We start from the raw sequence: 22857 nt of genomic DNA on the forward strand, positions 1-22857 counted from the left end.
GAAGAAGGGAAATTTTCAAATGTTACCAAAAAGAAAAAAAGGTCCCACCATTCCTTTAGAATGAATACAGAATAATGACCCAAGTAAGTGAAGACATGAAATAACACCAAAAATACAAAATCTGCATCTTCAGAATGGACATGGTCAAAGAAGAGTAGCATGTAGAGAATGGCAGCAACACTAACGCAAAAAAAAAAAAAAAAAAAAAAAAAAACTAAAGGGAAAATGCCACCCTGAAAGTGTCGACAAAATGAGGAGGTGCCCAAGGAGAATAGAAATGACTGAGGGAAGAGGATGCAAGAATGGTTGGGAGGAAGAGAGCCAGGGTCCTTCACATCCAGGAGGTAAGGTGAGATCAGGTGCCATGAAGAATAATGCAGACGGCAGGAGTGGGCAGCGCAGCATTCCTAGAAAGTCTCATGGAACAGACAGGACCTCTCCTTCGGCTGTACTTCTATACACTCTCCTTGACATTTAAAGCATTAGATTATAAGGATAAAATATTCCCAAAATATACTACACTAAATGTTCAAGAAAAGTCAGTTGGATTTGACAGCAGCATACAAAGCATATGTGCATGCTTTTATGTTATTTTTTTCTTTCTACTCATTACGATTTTCCCTTAGAAACTAGCACGCTGTGTGTTGGGAAGTAGAGAAAAAAAATGAAAATGTTCTTTAAGAATGTACACAAAGAACGTGGTCACATTTTGATGTATAAATGCTATTCAGAATTAGAGCTATGAAGTCTGAGTTTGAAACGTAAAATCAACAAAATTCATTGACTTGTGTGTTCATGGACTTTTTCAATTGGTATAAATTCTGTTTTAAACTAGATCTGCTTTTCAACGACTGAATTAGAGGTTCTTTATTTTATTGGACCCGGAGGAACATTAAACGAAAATCTCTAGGATACGCTTTAACTGTCTAGAAAGTTTAAATATCTATATTTTCACACTGACGTTGTAAATGAGAGGTACACATTTTGTATATCTTAATTTACACCTCACCACATAATGAAGTTTTTGCTATGAAAGGCAAGTTACATGGAGCAAAAATAAAGAGTTTAATAAATGAACTAAGACTCTGTGATTTGTTACATATTCGTTTTTTAATGTTTTTTTTATTGCCGCAGCAACAGCACTTGGAAATTCCTGGGCCGGGGATGGAACATGTACCCCCAAAGCGACCCAAGGCATGGCTGTCGGATTCTTAACCCCAGGCCAACAGCCAGAAATCCAACCTGTTTCTTAACAAATGAGAAATTAGTTCCTATTTAAAAATTAGTGTTTTGGAGTTCCTGTCATGGCACAGTGGAAACAAATCCGACTAGGAACCCGGCCTCGCTCAGTGGGTTAAGCATCTGGCATTGCTGTGGCTGTGGGGTTGGCCAGCAGCTGTAGGTCCCATTTGACCGCTAGCCTGGGAACTTCCCTATGCCTCAGGTGTGGCCCTAAAAAGGAAAAATCATAAAAATAAAATACAAATGAGTGTTTCACGGCTATAGGTCCGTGTCAACATGCCAGTTCTCTAGTGTGACTGGATTCACTTCAGAGCTGTGTCTGGACCTCAGGGAGAAAGACAGCCACCTCCTAGTGGCTGAAAGAGGAACAATGGTGCAGCCCTTGGACCTGCCACTAGAGAGAGGAGGCATGTGAGATGAGGCTTCAGGCTCTTTCATCTAAGAAGAAAAGAGAGAACACACTCCAAGATATGCAGGTTTGATGGCTATACGGCTCTAATATAAAATCACTCCGTCTGGGAGTTCCCGTCGTGGCTCAGTGGTTAATGAATCCGACTAGGAACCATGAAGGTGTGCTTTCGATCCCTGGCCTTGCTCAGTGGGTGAAGGATCCCACATTGCTGTGGCTGTAGTGTAGGCTGGTGGCTGCAACTCCGATTAGACCCCTAGCCTGGGAACCTCCACATGCCATGGCAGCAGCCCTAGAAAAGGAAAAAAGACAAAAGCAAACAAACAAACAAAACTAGGTCTCGACCTCAGGGTCGAAGGTCTTACAGTCAAGCTTTTTCCCACCTGGGCAGCTCCCCAGATTTCTACTAAGAAGAGCAGCTCTGGGGGCTCATATGTGTCATCACGGTGACGGGGATCCTCATGAGGTCCAGTGAGTCCAGAGGGTTTATTAACGTAGCTGAAAAAGAATGTTTTCCAGAAGAGAATATTTTGATCACATCGATTGATGATTTAAATGTTTGATAAATTTTAAGTAGCATTCATTGCTATTTTTAATTTTAAAATGACTTACTCAACTAGGACTAGAAAGACTCAGTACATTCAAAAGGATGACCTGTGAGCACAAGCAGGGGAGCAATGAGAGATCTTCCTGAGACTGTAAGGGAGTAAAGAGAAGTGACAGCTGCTCCCATGAATGTCAAGATAACGGGTGAAAATGATGAGAATGGTGAGACCGTGATATCTCTTGGTTCAAATGTGAGTGCCTCCACCCACCTGCTCTTCCCCCTCTGCTGCCCCCACCAGGGGATTTGCATGCTGTCCCCTAGGGAGGACCTGCCCTGGCCAGCCTGACATAAAAGGGCAGCTCTAGTCTGGCTTGGACTGATCAGGGCTCATCCGGGCACAGCTGACCATGAGGTTCCCTGCTCAGCTCCTGGGGCTCCTCCTGCTCTGGGTCCCAGGTGAGGATGGAGGGGAGATGAGAAGGGGAAGGGGGGCTGTGGGGGCAGGGCTGCTTTTTGTGGGCATGTGCAAACAGGTATGTGCACATCTCTCACCCTCTGCCAAGGGCAGATGTTTAGCAAAGAGAGAATGAGGATAAAACCAGACGGAATAAGTACCCATCCTCTGGTGAAAGTGTGGGCTAGTGGACACATGACCTCTAGAGATCTTTGATGTTGTAAGTCCTGGGGTTTTCTCAAGGTGAATATTTTGGGGACAACTCTCAATCAAAAATGAATCTAGCAGGAAGTAAATAACAAGTAGAGAATTGTGAAAATTACTCATGATACTGGCTCAGAATGCTCTTCTTCTCTCTCATTATTTCAGGATCCAGTGGGGCCATCGTGCTGACCCAGAGTCCACTCTCCCTGTCAGTCAGCCCTGGAGCGCCGGCCTCCATCTCCTGCAGGTCCAGTCAGAGCCTTGAGAGTTATAGTTACAATTTCTTGAGTTGGTACCAGCAGAAACCAGGCCAGTCGCCAAGGCTCCTGATCTATTTTGCTACAAACAAGGCCTCTGGTGTCCCAGACAGGTTCAGTGGCAGTGGGTCAGGCACAGATTTCACCTTGAAGATCAGCAGGGTGGAGGCTGAGGATGCAGGCGTTTATTACTGCCAGCAAAATAAAGAATCTCTTCCCACAGTGATACAGCCCTTGACACAAACCCCTCTCCTGGGGCCCCAGCTGCACACATGGGTGTGTGTTGTCTGGGGAGCAGAGGGGCAGATGCTCTGAGTCTGTGTAAGAGGAAGAGGTGGGAGAACCAGGGGCAGAGGGTGCAGCTGAGGCCTGTGGACCAGCAGAGCCTCAGCTCCTCCTCGGACACCACATGTTCAGACCTGTCAGCTGCCTGGCTTTGGTGAGATGCCCCCTTAGAAACTGGCCAGTGATAGGAGCTGGCCTGCAGGTCACCCAAAGCTTAGCTGAAGTCCATTTGTTCAGCCTTTGTTTTCTGCCTGGGCCAATCAGAACTTTTATCCTGGTGTGTATTGATAACCATAGAGGAGAGCATAACATCAGGTTAGAAACAATGGCACTACTAGAAAAGGATTTTTTTAGCTGCAATTTCAGCCTGTGTGATTCTATTTTCCAATGTAATCTCATGGCTCTCTCATGCAATGAAAATATCACATCTCTTTCACCCTTCTATTTCTTGTGGATTTTTCAATGTTGATTTTCCAAACCCTCTGACATTCTCCCTTGCTCTGGATTTTCTTGTCTTTTTGCAACTTAAATAATTTTGTGGCGATTACAAGCTTGATGGTATACTGTCATAAAAAGGAAAAAATGTCAAACATAAATAAAGTGACTCATTTCGTGAATACAAATCTCACTCACAGTTTCTAGGTATAGATATAATTAAATGAATAGCTGAAATGTCTCATTTTTTAAAGGCTTTAAATATATATCTGAATATATGTGTCCTGCACCTTTCAAGTCATGACACTGTCCCTGAGCTTATGTCAACAGCCCACTAGGGGGCAGTCAGGTCCAATTCTTACCGCACATGTCTATCCTCTTGCAAGTTTTGGTCCTTCTGGTCCAAAGCTTTTCTTTATCTGCCTACCACAGTGAGGATTACAACGTCTCTTCTGTCTCCCTCTTCACTTCTCCTCTCGGCAAATATTTACATTCAGACAAATGCTATAGCATGTTTTTTTTGTTATCTTTTTTTTAATACATATTCTTAGGTTAGTTCAATTCCACTTATAACCAACACTACGGCTTTGTGTTGCAATGAAGATGAATGATTTTTACTGAGTTTTACTTTAAATATTACCACTAAGCCCCAAAACAATAGGTGTTTACCTGTCTGGTTAGTAGGATTGCCTGCATTTCTGTGACCAGGAGTTCTTTGCTTTCATGTTTCCATAGAATCCAAGAATTCTCCTCTTGCTATTGTCTTAAATAAATCATTTTGATGCAATAAGCTTACCTAGAATTGTAGACTAATAGACAGTCTCATAATGGGTTTTAGATTTCACATGAGGCTGTCAGGGCCCAGAATTAAGAGCCCATCTCTTGATGGAAGAGCCTCCCAACTGCCCAGGATAAGAATATGGGATTTAAGATTCCCACATGGAAGTTTCTAAGAATTTATTATGGCCTATAGTTCTCAGTAAACTTTATAAGACCTCCATGCTTCCTTTCAGGAATACACATTGTATCTCATTTTATTTTACTTTCATTATTTTTTTTTAAATTTTTGCTCCTTTTTATCAACTTGGCCTAGCAATTGCTTTAGAAGAGTCCACCTACACATTTCTGGAAGCACTGAAAAGTGAGTGCAAGCAATGCTTCAGAGAGCATTTGAACTCTGGCTTATCTTTGCTTCTGGTGAAAAGTGAATGAGTGGATGAGAAGTCACTTCTGTGAGGCTAGTGGGTCCCTGAGGCAGAATTCACTGTTGTCACTACTGAGGTGGTTAGTAGATTTGTATTATAAGGTGAGGAGTGAGCACTAAAAAACTCACTCATCTCTTGTGTCTTTCCTGATATGATCTTCCCTTTTGCGTTAAACTGGTGATGTACAGGCATTGTTATTGAGCTTTAAGAAATCAATTAAGAGTTCCCTTATGTTGCCATGGCTTAAAAATCCAGGAATGTCACTGCAGTGACTTGGGACCAATCCCGAGCCTGGATCTTCCAAATGCTATGGGCTCAACAGAAAAAAAAAATCATTTTAAGAGTTTTAATTTAATGTTGGTTTTTTCCCCAGAATGTCTGCAGTGTCCCATTTTCACAATCATAAGAATTGCTAGATTCCTGAAGTCACTGACTATGAAAGAGAAGCACTGAACTTGAGAATTCTCAGCTGAGAGGCCCCATTTGGCTTTATGTGCATGACCTTATCTATGACGTTCTGAGAAAATCCGGTCTTGCTGAACCCAGGGCACAACCCAAATCTCCCTCCACAGGCAGGGTCTGCCTTGTGGGTCCCAGAACCTCCCTGTGCCCTCACTCCTCACATCTCAAGTCACCTGACATGCTTACAAGGTCAAAGAGAACCTCACATGTGCACGAGGGAGAAGATTGCTAAGCAGCCTGTACAGCCATGGCTTTGAAGGAGATTTTATTTCAGGTACAAATACTGGGTTTTAAGGGTGAGCTCAGAGTGAAGTTCCTGGAGCAGGTGAAGAACCTACAGAGCAGAGGAAGCTCAGGCAGATGATACAATGCAATGACCATCTTCCTTGGTGCAATTACTCCACGGGGAACAGGATTCAGCACATCATTTAATGTTTCTAGACAAAAAGCCTTCGTCATGAACACATGATTTCCCACTTCTCCTATTGATCATTTTTTATGTCTAAGGAATTTTTAAATTTGTTCCAAGAGAAAAGAAATAACAATGTGTCAAACATTAAATACAGATGCCTGTTAGGCAGATGGAGAGGAAGTTCTTGAGGATCCAGAAGAGTCATGTGTGGAAACATATGTTTCTCCATGTTTTGAAATAACTGATAGAGTCAGAGGTCAAAACATTCGCAGAGCCTTCCCTGGGCTTTCCATAACCCAACGTCCCTTTAAGCCATGGACTTGATCCTCTGGTGAGTGACAGTGTGCTGTTGGTTTGACAGGCAGCCAGCTCCAATCCCAGGTGCTCAGGGCTCAGGATCTGGTCCAGCCCACCTGCCCCTGGGGCCCCCTCTGCTGGGGCCTGATCTCAACACAAGGAACCTCCATCTGGATCCAGACAGGGAACAGTTCTTGCTGTCTCTCATCTTGATTGAAGCAGCCCAGGTGGGAACTCTGTGGGGTAACAAAGTCTACAAAACACGGTTCCCAGAGTGTGTCACAGTCTCCATCCTACAGAAAAATGCCAGCATGAACATAAACTCAAACATGAACAAGACAGTCTTGCCAAGCCATGAGTGTCCTGCACTGGCTGGAATGTTCAGGAAAGCAGCCCTGCATCTGGTTGTAGAAACACAGACATTGCCTGGTAACTTCAAAGCCAGGAGCAACACCCAGAATCATTTGGCTAGCACCATAAACAAAGCCAAGAAAGCAAACACTTCCAGAAATAGATACAATGAAATGGAAAACAACATTTTGACCCGATAAATATGTCACATTTGTAATTGTACCTTTACCTCTAGACCCTGATGAATGGCAGCAAAATGAGATTGTTGCCATCGTGTTCACATTATAGGTGAACATAGGTTTTGCTCAGTTACCGTTTCAGCATCGTTTCAAAATCCTATTATGGAGCATTTCCCAGGGATCATTCAGACAAAAGCTTCTTGTGGAATCTTCCATACTATTGTATTAGGTAATTTGTCTTGGTCAATTAAGCCTCAACTTGGGGTTAAATTATCCAGACTTTAATAAGAGGGCAAAGTCTAATTTTTCTAATCCCCAAGACTTTATTTTCAGAATAAAAGCCATTTAACATTGTCACTGTTATTCAGGGGCTGTTCAGGTCAACATGACCTGCATCAGTCTGAAACATTTGAGGAATCGTGTGGTTTTCCTATGTCATGACAGGTGGGGGTGACAGGCTGAATCCCTGAGTAGTGCTGGCTGGAAACCCTGGTCCACAGTGACCATTCAAAGATAAAGCCCAGGAACGTGTCTGTAACAGACACAGACTATCCTGTGACATGAAAATAAAGGACCCAGTCGTTATTCTCCTCGCAAACAGCATCTCCTTTGGAATTATTGACTCAGGGATCTGAATAAACATACATCAGTGAGAGGAGGAGGTTCTTACACCAAACAGTCAAGAACCAGGCAACTCTCGCTTTGAGGAGAAAGAGTCAACCTGGGAAATAATATTTTAGGAACACTCTCAAAAATCACATAAAATCATGCTTTTTTCATTATGTTTCCTCATGAAAAGTGAATGCTTTCTTCATAAATTCTTTGATTAGCCTGTCATGTATATAACACTTATATACACATGTGTCTGTGCATACGTATATGTAGGCATGTACATGGCATGATCGCCATATATAGATGGAGAGACAGGGCAGAGAGAAATAGAGACAGAGAGAAACAGAATTATGAAATAATATGCACCAGATTTAAACAGGTTCAGATATTTCCTTTTAGTGCCTGAGACATAACATTCTTATGCCTTTTCTTACTGTCTGAAATGGGACTATGAGCTCTCTGCACAGCAGACATAACATCTTTTTTCCTCAGTCAAGTCCTGTTTCTTAAGTGCTCTTTGAAATGTAATTCACAAGGTACCAGGAAACGATCCAATCTAACTGACTCTAACACTGACTCTAAGGTCCATAAGCAGTCAACCCGGGAAGAGCTGGCACATGGCAGCTCTTGCACCAGTTCAACTCCGTGCTGTTACTGGCAGAAAACATGAGTGATCAAAACAAATGGGGAGGGAGCTGTCCTCCCATCTGAACCATCTGGGGAGGCTCTGAGGCAGACAGCCATGCCCTCCTGGTACTGACCCTGGACCCACACGTCTGCACTCAGGGTCTCTGATGCATTCTTAGAGCAGCTGCCCCATGGACACCTGGTTCTTGCAATTAATTCAGACTTTCATGGTGAGATTCTGCCACCTGCTACTCCAAGAACTACAGATGCTATGTATCCATTTCATTCTAAACACAGGAGAACTTGATTTCCCTTAGGTCAAAATTGTGCCCACTCCCCCACCTCTGGCTCTTTCCCCTCTGCTGCCCCCACCAGGGGATTTGCATGTTGTTCCCTAGGGTGGACCTGCCCTGACCAGTCTGACGTAAAAGGACAGCTCAGGCCTGGCTTGGACTATTCAGGGCTCATCTCTTCACAGCTGACCATGAGGTTCCCTGCTCAGCTCCTGGGACTCCCCCTGCTCTGGGTCCCAGGGGAGGATGGAGGGAGATGAGAAGGGGAAGGGGGCTGTGGGGGCAGCACTGCTTGTCCTGTGTATTTGCCCACATGTATGTGCATATCTCTCACCCTCTGCCAAGGGGCAGGAGAGGTTTAGCAAAGTGATAATTAGGAAAAATCCAGAAGAAGCAGGTCCCCATCCTCGGCTAGAGATGGAGGCATAGGAAGTGCAGAAAAGTGGACAGGACATCTGGGGACCTCTTGTTATGTTGTAAACTTGGATGGTTGGAATTGGAAATTTTGTATAATAATCAACATGCAGAAAAGAGTTCAGTGTGAAGAAAAAGCAAGTAGAAAATTCTCATAATTACTCATGGGGTTTATGCCAATATACTCTTCTATATTTTCAGGATCCAGTGGGGCCATTGTGCTGACCCAGACTCCACTCTCGCTGTCAGTCAGCCCTGGAGAGCCGGCCTCCATCTCCTGCAGGTCCACTCAGAGCCTCCGTGGTAGTTATGGAAAGAATTATTTGAATTGGTACCAGCAGAAACCAGGCCAGTCTCCAAAGCTCTTGATCTATTGGGCTACCAACAGGGCCTCTGGGGTCCCAGACAGGTTCAGTGGCAGTAGGTCAGGGACCGATTTCACCCTGAAAATCATCAGGCTGGAGGCTGAGGATGCTGGAGTTTATTACTGTTTGCAAGATATACAGTCTCCTCCCACAGTGATACTGCCCTGAACACAAACCTCCCTGCCTGGGGGCCCAGCTGCCTAAGGTGCACCTTCTCTGGGGAACTGGGAGCTGATGCTCTGAGTCCATGTGCAAGGCAGCTGTGGGAGGGCTCAGGGGGTACATGGCAGCTGAGGGCTCTGGGCCATGAGCATCTGGGATGCACCTCAGGCTCCTCTGTTATGGCCCCATCAACTGCACAGCCTGGTCCTGGCAGAAGCAGCAGGGATACTTAGTGGTTCCTGTGTCCTGTAGCAACCAGGGATGTGACAGGGAGGCTGAGGGAAGGGGAAGCCCAATCCTCCCTGTTCCTACATTGGACAGTTAAATGCACCCAATGTAATAACCAATAAATGACACTGATATGTGGCAAGAAAAGTTTAACCATATTACAAATGAACCATGAGTGGCACATAATTCTCAATGTAACATTTGGTAATATTGGTGAATTGATACTTTTCCCATCTATCAGTTTCTTCCTTCCTTAATCTGTACAGGTCCACTTTCTTTAACATACTTGAGAAAGTATTCCACACGTGCTCTCCTCAGGGTGACTCGGCATGAGAATTATTTGTTAGAGACTTTAACTTTTGTTTATTAATATAGGTTGTTTACAATGTACAACAAATACAAGGTTTCAATGCCAGAGCCTATGATTTGCCTTAATTACATGTTTTGTAGCAAAAGGGGGGTTCTTTCAGTTTTTAAAATGGGCCTTAAAAATAAACTACAATCGTGAATAAAGGGGAAAATAAAGATTACTCCATTTACCCCAGGATAATCTAGAATGATAGGAGACTTGTAAAAACTCCCTGATGGGAAGCAAATGAGGACCCATCTAAACTAATAGGGTTGTAGGTCTGACACATGTGGTGGTCTGTTGTCAAAAGGAAAAGTTTCAAACAATAAATAAATGCATTTTTAATACAAAATGATCATTAAATGAAAATAAATGAAATAATATATTTTAGTGGAAAATGTAAAGAGCGTATAAATTCCTGCATTGAATAAATTCTGTAAATATCCCAGTTATACTACTGTTCCAAAGTGACATTTGACCAAATAATGTGCCCTGTCATTTACATGCCATGATAGAGCATTACAGACAGGAAAAGAAGCACTGAATTGATGAAACACCTGATCTATTTTTTCTGCTTAAGAATATAAAATACTTTAGAAATGAGGAAAAGAAATTTTATGGCAAATGAAATGAACACTTCAATGTGTCTATTCCATTAGGTCTAAAATTGTATAGAGAAATATCCATAGGAATAAGCAGACCAGAGCCCTCATGTTGTGAAACCTAAGGCACTTATTCAATTATTTGCTAACACTAATGCCTTGTTGAAATGCAGAGTTTCTGGAAGGTCCTGGGAGAAGGCAAGTGAAAGTGGGAAGCCTGGGGACTGAGTGATGCCATGGTCATCTGAGCCCCAAGTGAGTGACTATCTAGTGACCTGGAGCTTCCTCGTTGGGTGGGAGGATATAAACCAAAGGTACAGGAGCATCAGCAGATCAGCTCCTGGTGAAGACAATTGGAGCTACAGAACAGTGAACATGCATATGATGTATAATACCTGTGTATGTAAATAAAAATACAAATACACAGGTGTTCTTCCATGAGGGAGAAGGAAATCCTCCCCTTCGGGACAGCAGGATGGCCCTTGAGGGCACTATGTGAAGTGAGTGATGTCAGACAGCCAAGGAAAACACTGCCAGATATCACTTCTATGTGGAACCCAAAACAGCCCAGCTCTTGAGAACAGATGAGAATGGGGGGGACCGGAAGCTGGGCTGGGGCCTATGGGGTCCTGTTGATTAAGGGCAAAAGCCTGGACCTTGTAGACTCATAATTCTGGGGAGGGAATGCCCAGCAGAGGGGTCATAGTCAACAGTACTGGCTTAGGAGGTTCACAGCTGCCAAGAGACCAGATCTTCATTGTTTCCTCCACAAAACGGAAATGATAACTACATCATGGGAGAGAGGAGTCTGGTTATGCTACAGTGACAACCATATTGGGACATATAACTCTATCAAATGAAATGTTTGGCACCTTAAACTTGACAAGTGTGATACGTCAATTCCTTCAGCTCCCCCCTTGCCAACATGCAGTCGGTTCTCAATCCATAATAGTGAGATGTTTCAAAATGGGTCATGTTTCCCCTTTGCTCAAAACTTGCACTAGATTCCACTTCACACAGACCAAAAGCCCAAGTCCTCACAGTGCCCATGGGACTGCACCTGATCTGGACACTCCCTGGCATGCCCTGACCCCTCTGCTCGGCACCAGCCTCTGACTCCCTGGCATCCAGCCTCCCTGGTGTCCTGGCTCTGCCTGGAAGGAGCCACACCATCTGGACATCCCAGCTTTGCTCCTGATGGTCTGTCTCTCAGCAGGCAGAGCTTGTCTGCAGATGCCCAGTGGGGTGACTCTCAGCCCATCAAGTCAGCTCCAAGGTCCTCTGTTCAGTCCCTTCAGTCTATTCAACTAAACCCAGAGACTGGGCAGTCGATAAACTCCAGTCATTTACTTCTCAGGATTGTTGGAGGCTGTAGTTTGTGGATCATTCTGACAGTGAGTGTGGTTGGTGAGGGGCACCGTTCCTATCCTCATATGGAGGAAGGGACCAGGGACCCCTAGAGGTGTCTTTTTAAGAGCATGAATCCCAATGCTAAGGGCCCCACTCCCATGACCTAAGCACCTCCCTCTATAACATCTCTACCTTGAGTCGTTGAATTTCAGTGTATGGCAGAATTGGCACAACATTGGAATCCAAACATCCTTTAATAAAAATAATTCTTAATCTGTCAGTAAAGACTTTCAACACCAAAATTAAAAAAAGAAATTCAGTGTAAGAGTTTTGGGGGTACCCAAGCACACGGGCTCTGGCACCTGCTCTGTGGTCATGCCATCCTGCATTCATAGCACACTCTGCTCCACACTCTTGTTCCAGGGAGTCCTCATCTTCCAATGTACGAGAAAACATACTGCTTCATGATGTTCACACTTCTAGTCTGACTCCCTCTCATTGAACTGAAACTCCACAGGGTGAAGGACCTTTCTTTGGCAGCTGTCTGCACTGATGTATCTCTGTGCAATTGAAGAGAACATAGTGAAAATTGCTGCTAAATGCACATGGTTGTATGAGTGTTGTTCATTCTAATTAGGAAAGAAAATAACTACACACAGGTCAAATTAAGATACAGTTGGGGCATTAAATTGTGTTCTGCTACCACCCTACAGTAAGTAGGCAAGGGGATGAAGGGCTAAGGAAGAGATCCCGGATCTGACAGCAGGAACCTGGTATGTCCAGAATCAGCTGGAGTGAAGACCAGAAGTGAAAGAAAACCACACAACACCCCCTTTTATGCGGCGGGTGCAGGCACCACTTGACTGCCTTCTTCCTCCCAGGGGGAAATGTGTGATTACAAGCTACAGGGGGAGTAAGGCAGTTTGGCTCCTTAGGTACCAGGGAAACCAGTGAATAGCAGGCCCCTCACTGTCCCTTGGATCATCCATCACTAGCAGGGACCAGGGAAGATAACAAGAGGCCAGGCATGTGCACAGGGTATAGGTGAGGCAGGAACTGCTGGGGCAGCGGATGGACAGAGAGCAGGAGAACAGGCACCTTGAGGGGTCTGACCACACACTCCACCCATGCCTGCCCTGTAAGACCCTTGCAATCTTGGTCTGCCCTTCTGCTGTGACTCCACTGAGGTCAGATGTGCAGGTGGCATGGAAACCAGTTACCACAAATGCAAGAGAGACAGAAGAGAAGGCCACCCCTGGTTTCCCAAACCCAGAGCCACCCCTGTGGGTGGGAGGAAACTTTTGGTTAATTTTTCAGTACTCTGCTCCTGTAATCTGTTACTTTTTACACTGGACATTAGAATGTTAAGGGACCTCCAGAGACCCCTCAGTGCCAAGTCTCTTTGTCCTCATTACCAGTTTCAGGACAAACACCCAAATGGCTCATGTCCTTCTTGGGCTGTTGGTTTAGTGACATGAGCAGCCCTGAGTAGCCAAGGGAAAGATTTCTCTCCCAGGTCCATAGAACCATGACTGTGCCCATAACCTGAGCATGCCTTCTTGGAGAACAAAGACATTTGCAACTGAGAGATCAAGTTCAAGGACAGTAAGAAAGGTTTTGCAAGGGTGACATTCATATGAGGCACTCCTATTTCTGCATTTTGGTTCTTGAATCTTTGTATTCCAGTTATAATAAAAACCGTACCAAAAAACAGTTAATACCAACTCTGACTGTAACCAATTCTCTAAGAGGATATTCCAGTGTTCAGGCTGGTTGTATCTGGTGGAGGTAAACTCTATGCACAATGTAAGCAGAGAACCAAGGCTTCTCTGGAGCAAGAGGATGCCTATAGCCTGGGGGCAGCATTTCAGGGAGCTCTGGAAAAGCACTCCTGGATGGAGAGGAAATGTCAGTAGACATGTGATATTGGTGATGGGGGGAGGCACATGCAACCGTGCACACGTGTTTAGAGAAGGTTGCTGCTGGTCTCATGAAGGCGTCTGCTAATCACAAGGAGCAGACGTTACCATGAAGGATTTAAGTGCCTTTCTAGATATGAGGAGATGCAAAAACCGGGCTCATAAAAATTTCTCCTCTAAATATCCAACTATCCGAAGACCTGTTCTGGTAGTTTTCCCAGAGCGCAGAGTGGCTCACGCCTGATCTCCACTCAGAGCACGGTTCAGGGGGATTCAGGGTCGGCAGCTGCAGTGACTCATGCTTCAGCCCATGGAGAGGCAGATGGCAAGTGCCCATCTCCAGTTCACCGATTGTAGAAAAGGACCAATGAATTCTCTCCCATCCCTGTTGTTGAGATACCATGATGCCGAATAGGGGTTTTGTGAGCACAGGTGTGGGTGCTGGCAGAACATGGCAGACAAGAGAGGCAAGTGGACCCAGACAAGGAGCCCAGGGCTGTGACCACAAATGACCTTCCCTTCCTGACGAAGGGAGTGCATGTCCTAAAGCTGCCACCAGGTGGCCAGATGGTGCCCCAGGCTCTGAAGCCAGGGTGACAGTTTAGGGACCAGATGAGTCCCTGCCTTTGTCCTGTGGAGCAATTCCCTGAGGGAAAAGCCATATAGGTTGAGGTGAGGGCACATCCAGGCTGTGGAGCTCCTTCCTGGCCACTTGGGCCAGGTGATGCATGACCTCATTGAACAAGCACTGGGGTGTTCAGGAAACTGACATCCACAGAGCTGGTCACCTTGGCTCTCTGATCACTGAGCGCTTCCAGCCAAGGAGACATCAGTGACTGACCATGTTCATAGAGCACAGAGGTCCTTACACTAAGCCCAGTCCCAGAGATCCACCCCATACAATCAGCTTGGGATTCTTCAGCACCAATCGCCCAGGTTTTCCAGTCTCCTGAGCCTTTCACCTAACCATTACCCACTGCCCTTGAGTCTGTGAAGATCTCTGACTCAGGTTGTCTCACTGTGTGTTAAAGTGGGTTGGACACAGGACTTCATGTCCTGCCACTGAAAATACTTTCCTCTCAGGTGTACTAGATCCACTACTCTTAAAAGGGATTTAAGGCCTTGAACATCTACTTTGAAGGGATGGTAACATATCCTACATGAATTAAAGTTTCATTACTTTCTCTCCAGGTCAGGAGGCTATGGAGCATCCACAGGACTCTAGAGATGGAGGAGGAGGAAAAGGCAGCCTTGCAGCAAGGTTAGATTCCATGTGATTCTGAGTAGCCTCTGTATGTGCCTCAGGACATCTGGGCCTTGGGAACTTCATCAAGGTCCAGCCTGTGTGTCCCCTTCTACCTGATGATGAAGGCTGCTGTGCATACATAGAGTTATGTCCTGGTGCCTCACATGCCATTCAGCTCATAACAGCAGCTCAGGTCACGTGCCCAGCTCATGATGCCTAGACAGCATGTAGTCTCTGCTAGGGGTTAATGACAACCCGGGAGCCCTATGTGTCTTCTGCTGAGCAGTTACTCTGTTCTTGCTCCAATACCCCTGGTGGTCTGTCTCCATGGGGCTTTCTGTAGCCTCCATGCACTTTCCCCACCTGGGACAGGAACGTGAAAGGTCGTTTTACACCTAGGACATATGTTCAAATGCAGGTGGACTCACTGCAGAGTCTTTTTCTCTTCTGGAACTCTTGCTGAAAAGGACTCCTTCCAGGTCAGTTAATACATGATTCAGAATAACCCACTCTAAAATGTGTATGTATTGACTTCTGAATCTGCATAGAAATATGTGCTGTAATTATGTTAAATTATGTCTTCAATTTGGAGATTATTTTATCATTCCTCAGATCAGATGAATTCCAGAATAATTTTCCAGCATGATGCTAGAAACCATTGCTAAGAAGAGATATTTTGGGCCTCTATATTCAGCCACTGAACGTAAAGTTTCAAGGGGAATTGGAATTTGAATTATGCAAGTCCTAGTATTGATTTCTTAAATTAAGAACAATGTTAAGCAATATATATTTTAAAATGTTCTATAACTTTCTCCTCACCTCTTCTCTTCAGGGCTCTAATTATACATAATGTTGGAAGCCGTTCCACGGCTAATTGATGGATGTTAATTTTTTTATTTTTCATTGAAAGGCTGCACCCAGGGCATATGGAGGACCCCAGATTAGGGGTCTAGTCAAAGCCGTAGCTGCCAGCCTACACAACAGCCACAGCAACATCAGATCTGAGCCGTGTCTGCAACCTACATAACAGCTCACAGCAATGCCAATCCTTAATCCACTGAGCAAAGCCAGGGATCCAACCTGCATCCTCATGGATGCTAGTCAGATTTGTTAACTTATTACCAATGGCCAGAACTCTGAATGTTCATTTTTTTTTATCTTTTTTATCACCATTTTTGATTTTGCCAATTTTCTCTAACCTGTGACATTAAACTATACTTCCGCATTAATTAAATTTTTGGCAGCACCCAAGGCAAATGAAGTTCCCAGACCATGGACTGAATGTGCAGCAATGACCTGAGAAACTGTAGTGACCACACTGGATCATTACCCCTCTGTTGCCCAAGAGAACTCCAGCATCATCTATGATCTTCATCTGAAGCTCTTAACTCTATGGAGTCCTGCTTGTATACACTTTGTGTGAAAAGAGCAAACAGCATTGAGTGTGGGGCTACTTTGCTCCATTCCTGAGGCAAAGCCATTGAGAACACCCAGCCTGTGCGCATAAATGATGCGGGGTCTGCTTTGGCTGGTGGAGCCCCAGATAACCCTAGTCTGTGTGAGCACGGAATGCTGTGAATTTTCCTGTCAGACTTTCAGACAGACACTTCCCCAACCCTGCTAGGCTCTTCTCACATGGGCAGTGCTCAGTCCAGCAGGAATCCAGAGGGAAATTCTGCAGATATCCTGGTTCTGTGTTTGGGCAAAGAATGTGTCACACCAAGGACATCAGGTTATCAGATCGCAGAGGAATGGTCTTGAGCCTCAATTAGATCTCCAGGTACACAATTCAGGGAGTTGATTACATTCCCTGCAGTATTTTGAAATGCATCAGCCCCAACATTCCTGCTTTTTGATGGAGATGGAGCAAGAAATGGGGAACATTGAATGGAGGAAAACAAATACTCTCGCAAAAGGACAGTGCACTGAGTCCATTCTATGGTCTCCAGGGAGAAACATGTTTTCTGCAGCACATGTGTGCTGCCTGCTCTGACCTGAGTCCCCAGGGCACAGCCCCTGGGTTGTCACTGGGACCAGCCAGCCCTGCAGCTGTGCCCAGCCCTCCCCTCCCCCTACTGATCTGCTTATTCTCAGAGCACAGCCCACCACCCTGAACACTTACTAAGAGTCTTGGCCCACCCTGGGCAGGAGGCAGTAGTGCTCAGGAACCAGCATGGACATGAGGGCCCCCATGCAGCTCCTCAGCCTCCTGCTGCTCTGGCTCCCAGGGGAGGAGGGGGAACCTCAAAATGACTCCCAATGCTGACACCTACCCCTCATCCCTGCTCACTGTGCGACACCTGAGTGTCCCTATGTGTCTGGGACATGGGAGCATCCCCTTGGCCACTGGGCTCAGTACCTCTGGCCTCTTCAAGGAAGTCCTCTGATAACAGGAATGTGTGTTTTTGTTTCCCTTCTCAGGTGCCAGCTGTGCCATCCAGCTGACCCAGTCTCCAGCCTCCCTGGCTGCATCTCTAGGAGACACAGTCTCCATCACTTGCCGGGCCAGTCAGAGCATTAACAAGTGGTTAGTCTGGTATCAACAACAACCAGGGAAAGCTCCTAAACTCTTGATCTATTCAGCTTCCACTTTGCAAAGTGGGGTCCCATGCGGGTTCAAGGGCAGTGGATCTGGCACTGATTTCACCCTCACCATCAGTGGCCTGCAGGCTGAAGATGTTGCAACTTATTACTGTCAGCAGCATCATAGTGCACCTCCCACAGTGTTATAGGCAAGCCCAAAAACCTCCCAGGGAAGCAGAAGTGTGAGGCTGGGCCACCCCATCTGCTTCTGCTTCCTCCATCTCCTGAGAGCATTTCTCAGACCACCTTATGAAGTTCACTGCAAGCTTTTGGTAGAAGGGCCAGGGCCCTTCCTTGATACCCTAACTTTCTCTCCCCACCTCAGCCCTCACAGCACAGATGTGACAATGCCTCTCCTGAGAAATACATTCAGAGATGATGACCCTTGAGTCACCTTGCTTGTGATTCAAGGTGACTTGGTTCACATAGCAGGTGAAGATATTCTTGAGAGTCCAAGAAGGATTTTCTTAAGAGATATCAATTTTGAGAGAAATCCTGGTTTCCATACAAAATTCAGCAAATATACAGTGTGTGCAGATTTCATCTGGATACTGTTTTCAAGTTTGGGGGAAAACCATGGCAAGACCCTCCATTGTAAGACCGTTTTCTGTAAGAAACCACCAGCTTGTCTCCACAGGGGCTGTACCATGTTGCACCCCCATGAGCAATGAATGAGAGTAACTGTTGTTCCACGTCCTTGCCAGTATTGAGTGTGGTCACTGTTTTGGATTTAGGCCATGCTGAAAGGTGTGCAGTGGTATCTATTTTTAAAAAATATTCATTTCCTGATGACCTAGGATGTGGAACATCTCTTCTGTGCTTACTTATCCCTTGTCTGTCTCTTGGGTGAACTGTCCAGTATGCTCTTTGGCTCAGTTGTGGGCAGGTTGTTTATTCCCCTATTCTTCAGTTTTTACAAGGTTTGTTTTGTGAGTGTGTTTGTGTGTTTTGGATTATCAGTCTTTTATCCCTTGGGTATTTTGTGATTTGTCTCTGTTGGTGTTTCTTGTCAGGTCTTGTTTTAAAACAGTGAAGAAAATTTTAAACTACCTGGGGGTAAGTTCACATGGGAAGCCAAGCCTAGAAATGAGGCCTTCTCTGCACTCCCCCAAGAAGCCAGAGCATATCTGACTGCAGGTGCCAGCTGCCTACAATTCTGTGAACTCTACCCCCCCAGAATAATGGCTGCCTTTGCCTCCTTTTACTGTAGCAGACAGCAGTGGATCAGACTCACTGGGGGACTGAGGAAGGCAGTGACTGTTCCCTGTATTTGCAGTTGCCTTACTTGCTGGCCAGAAATATCTCTGGAGTATTTCTTAGGGCTTTATCCAGATGCAGGAGATTCCACATAATAAAGCACTTGGCCCCCACATGGAGTACAAGTAGAGGCCATAGGAGAACTTTGTGAAAAACAATAGACAATATTGCTAAAAATTTGCAACCCATTAAGAGACAAATTCTAAGAAATATCTATCACTTCCTGAAACTGACAAACATTAGGAAACTAGCACATCAGGATATGAGCAGAAAATTCTTCGACATAGTCCTTAAAAATATTTCCACAAAAGAAGTAACGGGCTCAGACAGTCTAATAGATGAACACTAGCTTATATAAAATTCATGCCTTTTCTGAATTATACACACTGTGAGAAAATACAAGAGCAGCACATGCTTCTTAATTTGTTCTGTGAACCTCAACTGCAAAATCAGACAAAGACCTAGCAAAGTGGGAAAAGTATGCTCCCATCTGCCTTTGAACTTAAGTGTAGACATCTGAAAGAAAATACAGGCAAACCAAAACTGGAAATATATAAGCGAGATAATACATTATGAAAATCAACTTTAATTTAAAAACTCAAGTTGAGTTTTATAAAATGGTTATGTAATTTCCCAAACTGAAAGATGAAAGGCAAAAAAAAAAAAAATGATTCCCTCAATAGACACATTACAAAGTATAGAGTAGTGAGTTCCCATCATGGCTCAGTGAAAACAAAACTGACTGCTCTCCATGAGGATGCATGTTCAATGCCTGGCCTAGCTCAGTGGTTAAGGATCGAGTATTGTCATGATGTCACAGATGCAGCTCAGAACCTGAGTTGCCATGGTTGTGGTATAAGTCATCCGCTCTATCTCCAGTTTGACCCCTAGCCTTGGAACTTCCATATGCTGTGGGTGCAGACCTAAAAAGAAAAAAAAAATTATAGAGTAAAATTCAGTATCTGTTAGTGATAAAAATACTGAGAAAGGGAGGAATAAGAAGCAATGCATACCTTAATAAAGTATCTGGAAAACAATACACTAACCATCATGCCACTCAAGGGATGGAAAAAAAATTTTTTTAGGCTTGCCTTGGTCATATAGGCATAAGTTCCCATAGAAGAACTTAGCTGTGTAAATCAGAATTCATAAAAAAATCCTCAGTACACCATAAAAAATAGACAATAAAGTAAGGAAATTACTCACAGCACAATGTTACAGAATCACCAAAAGCAGAGGATACTCTGACCTCATGCTCTATGTCAATGGAGAAAAGAACAACCCAGATTGATGACATCCACAGCCTGACTCAGAGGAAGTGAGGATCCTGGGGGATTATGGGAAGAGAGATCATCCCAGCAGTGACAGAGAAGGCTATGGAGCCAGGAGGGGAAGCAATAGGCTGCACCCTAGGAGGCAAGAGTCACTTCCCAGAGGGAAGCACCAAGGACAAATGTGAAACCAGTAGAAAAGCATGCAGTCCCTCAGAGAAAGGACAGCTGGGGTCTGGGGAATCTAGTGGCTCCAGGGAGTGAAGTTGTGGAAATCAGCTCCAGATATGCATCCTCTGGAAACAATATAGCACCAATGAGTGCGAAGACACAGCACCCAGCTTTATGCTTGATGCGCTTTCTTGTAGTGGATACAGACTAGGTGTTGGTGTAAAGAAACCACCTCAGCAACCTAAATTCCTCCTTGCTCCTAAAGAAACACCTCCTGCTGATCAGGAAATATCTACTCCAACACATCATTGAATGAACAAATGCATTCATTCTCAAGGGTAGGCTCCTATAAAGGAGAAAATGAAAGTTGAGTACTGAAATTCTTTGGGTCACAGAATACTTGTAAAACGCTATGGAGCACTCACCACTGTGGTGCAGTGGGTTAATAACCAGGCTTGTCTCTGTGGAGGTGCTGGTTTAATCCCCTGCCTGGTGCAGTGGGTTAAAGATCCAGCATTGCTCCAGCTCCTACTCCATCCCTGGCCTGGAAAATTCCATATGCCACTGAGGAGCCCCAACAAAGGAAATTTTAAAAAAATCTACAGAAAAGAAAAACTGTCACACCGTTCTTTTAGAATGAGTAATGTATAATTAACCAAGTAAATGCAGATACAAAATAACACCCAGAAGTCCAAAATCTACATGTTCAGAAAGGATATGTTCAAATAGGTGTAGAGTGTAAAAAAGGGCAGCAACACAAACTCAAGGAAAAAAAGTTCATGTGAAACCACCACCCTGAAAATATAAACAAAATGAGGAGTTGCCCAAGGAGTATAGAAATGACTGAGGGAAGAGGATGCAAGAATGATTGGGAGGAAGAGAGCCAGGATCATTCACATCCAACAGGTAAGGTGAGATCAGGTGCCATGAATACTAACGCAGAAGGTAGGAGTGGGCAGCGAAGTATTCCTGGAAAGTCTCATGGAACAGACAGGACCGCTCCTTAGGCCGTACTTCTATACACTCACATTGACATTAAAAATTCCCTAAATGGATGTACTGAAAGGCCCATCACACTCCTTTGAAAACAGAAAGAGAATGTCAACTTCGAGACGTATGATGGAAACATAATAGACCACAAATAAAAGTATTAGATGATAAAGATAAAATACTAGCAAAATGTACTACCCAAAATGTTCAAGATAAGTCTACTGGATTTGACAACAACATACAAAGTACATGTGCATGCTTTTATGTTAATATTTCCTGTAGTCATTAAAAATTTCCTTTAGACATTAGCACTCTGAGTGTTAGGAAGTAGGAGAAAAACAAAGGGAAAATATTCTTAAGAAGTTAGGGAAAGAAAATGGTAACATTGTGTTGTATAACTCCTATTCAGCAGTTATAGCTATTAATTTGAGTTTGACACATAAAACCAAGAATATTCATTGGCATGTCTGTTCATGTACTTTTTCAGTTGGTATTAATTTTGTTTTAAACTGAATCTGCTTTTCCAGCACTAAATTAGAGGTCCTGTCTTTTATTGGACCCAGATGAAAATTCACTAAAAACATCTGGTATATCTTCTAACTTTTTAGAACACTCAAAACTCTATATTTTCAATCCTATGTATATATTTTGTATACCTCAATTTAGCCCCACGCTATTATGCTGTCATTATTGAAATGAAAAGTTAAAGAAACAAAAAAAGAGTTTAATAAAGAAAATAAGACTCTGATATGTGTTACATATTTCTTTTTATTCATAGTTTATGGCCCCACCTGGAGCACATGGAAATGCTTGGGCCAGGGATGGAACCCATGGCTCCACAGGGACCCAGTGCAGCCAGATTCTTAACCCACTAACCCACAGCCAGAAATCCTACATATTCCTAATCTAATGAATAATGAGTTATGACTTTAAAATGAGTGTTTCATGGCTATAGGTCTGTATCAAAATGCCAGTTCTCTGGTATGACTGGATTCCCTTAAGAGCTGTGTCTGGACCTTAAGGACAAAGACAGACACCTCCTAGTGGCTAAAAGAGGAACAACGGAGCAGCCCCTGGACCTGCCAATAGGAAGAGGAGGCATGTGAGATGAGGGCTTATGCTCTATTATCTAAGAGGAGAAAGAGAGGACACATTCCAAAATAGGAAGATATTATAACTCTATGCCTTAAATTAAAAAAAATCACTAGGTCTGGTCCTCAGGGTTGATGGTAATTTACAGTCAAGCTGCTTCCCACATGGGCAGCTCTCCAGATTTCTACTAAGAGCAGCTCTGGGGGCTCATATGAGTCATCACGCTGACAATGATCCTCATGAGGTCCAGTGAGTCCAGAGGGTTTATTAATGTAGCTGATTAGAAATGATTTCCAAAAGAAAACCTTTTTGATCACATTGATGGATGATTTAAATGTTTGATATATTATTTAAGCAGCATTCATTACTATTTCTAATGTTAAAAATCTTACTTAAATAAGACTAGAAAGATTCAGTGAATAAGTTGTAATAGAGCTTCTCATTAAAAAAGGATGACCTGTGAACACAAGCCGGGGAGCAATGAAAGATCTTCCTGAGACTGTAAGGGAGTAAAGAGAAGTGACAGCTGCTCTCATGAATGTCAAGATAATGAGTGAAAATGGTGAGAAAAATGAGCCCCATGAGAT

General features: G+C 44.1%; 1 gene segment (V, D, J or C); it reads left to right on the forward strand.

Moving 5' to 3' along the window:
- LOC100736878 overlaps positions 2513-22857 on the forward strand; it is a 106951-nt gene continuing 86606 nt past the window's right edge.

This window comes from Sus scrofa, chromosome 3, assembly GCF_000003025.6.
Source record: "Sus scrofa isolate TJ Tabasco breed Duroc chromosome 3, Sscrofa11.1, whole genome shotgun sequence".
In the NCBI taxonomy this organism is placed as follows: Eukaryota; Metazoa; Chordata; class Mammalia; order Artiodactyla; family Suidae; genus Sus; species Sus scrofa.